General features: G+C 39.7%; 1 protein-coding gene across 2 annotated transcripts in view; it reads right to left on the bottom strand.

Moving 5' to 3' along the window:
• Positions 1-1,100, bottom strand: part of CHN1 (chimerin 1) — a 286,931-nt gene that overhangs the window by 96,448 nt on the left and 189,383 nt on the right. The gene's annotated exons all lie outside the window — the stretch shown is intronic.

Raw genomic sequence — 1,100 nt, 5'->3', positions numbered from 1 at the left:
AACAGCAGACTTTCCCATGGCAATACGCCTTTTAATTTCCTGGCTACTGGTGCCAAGAGTGTTGACTGTGGAGCCAAGCAAACTAAAGCTGTGTATAATCTCAATCTCTTCACCATCCATCCTGATGCTGCCAGTTGGTCCAGTGGTGAGAATCTTTGTCTTCTTGACATTACCAGTGTTTTAGGTAATGCAGCTGTTAACATGTTTGCCTCATAAGATGCCAACATCAGTCCACTTCGGCTCACAAATGTTTCAGACACTGATATCTATGTGTTCTATTTTCTTTTTTATTAATGTCAGAGGGTATCTGTAGTCATTTGTTCTCATTCTGAATTGTGCCACGTTAGGAAATGAAGGTTCTTAAAGTGTTACTCCATCCACGTGGTTAAGGTCAACCCCACTTTGAGGAGGAGTTCCTTCAGAGTCTTATTCTGAGCGCTGCCATCTTCATCACCATATCAGACAATGTTCTTGTAAGGTATGAAGTCTTCACTAGTCAGTTTTTAGAAGTATAGTGTCAAATCCTTCCTAATCTGTTTTAGTCTGGGAGCTCTGCTGAAACTTACCTACCAGAGGTGGCACCAGTGGCAGAGCTTCCATTATCATACAAGCTACAAAATGACACACTGACCAATAACAGATGATTCTAATATTGTTGTTGATGTTGTTGTAAAGTGCCACTGAGTTGAGTGTGGCTGATAGCGATCCTATGAACAACAGACCTAAACCCTGTCCTATCTTGTGCCATCTTTATCATTTTCAACACATTTTAATCCATTTCTGCAGACACTGTAGCAATGCATCTCATTGCTTTCTCTCCTTCACTGACTTTCCACCTTTACAAGCAAGATGTCCCTTTCCAAGGACTGGCTTCTGTCCAAAATACATGAGATGAAGCTTCACCATCTTCGTCTCCAATGAACACATTGGTTGCACTTTCTCCAAGATTCTAATATTAAAGTGTATTTAAAGAGTCTAAAAAACAATTTATCTTCATTTTAACAGTCTAAAGATTACCAACTTTTACAGTCGGAGATAGATCAAACATGCAATCAAGATGCATTGATAATAATGGGTGACTGGAATGCAAAAGTTGGGAA

Source organism: Elephantulus edwardii, unplaced genomic scaffold (assembly GCF_000299155.1).
Source record: "Elephantulus edwardii isolate Elephantulus edwardi_28Jun2011 unplaced genomic scaffold, EleEdw1.0 scaffold00001, whole genome shotgun sequence".
Lineage (NCBI taxonomy): Eukaryota > Metazoa > Chordata > Mammalia > Macroscelidea > Macroscelididae > Elephantulus > Elephantulus edwardii.
Note: the sequence above shows the minus strand (reverse complement) of the source record. Positions and strands in the feature narration are given on the sequence as shown.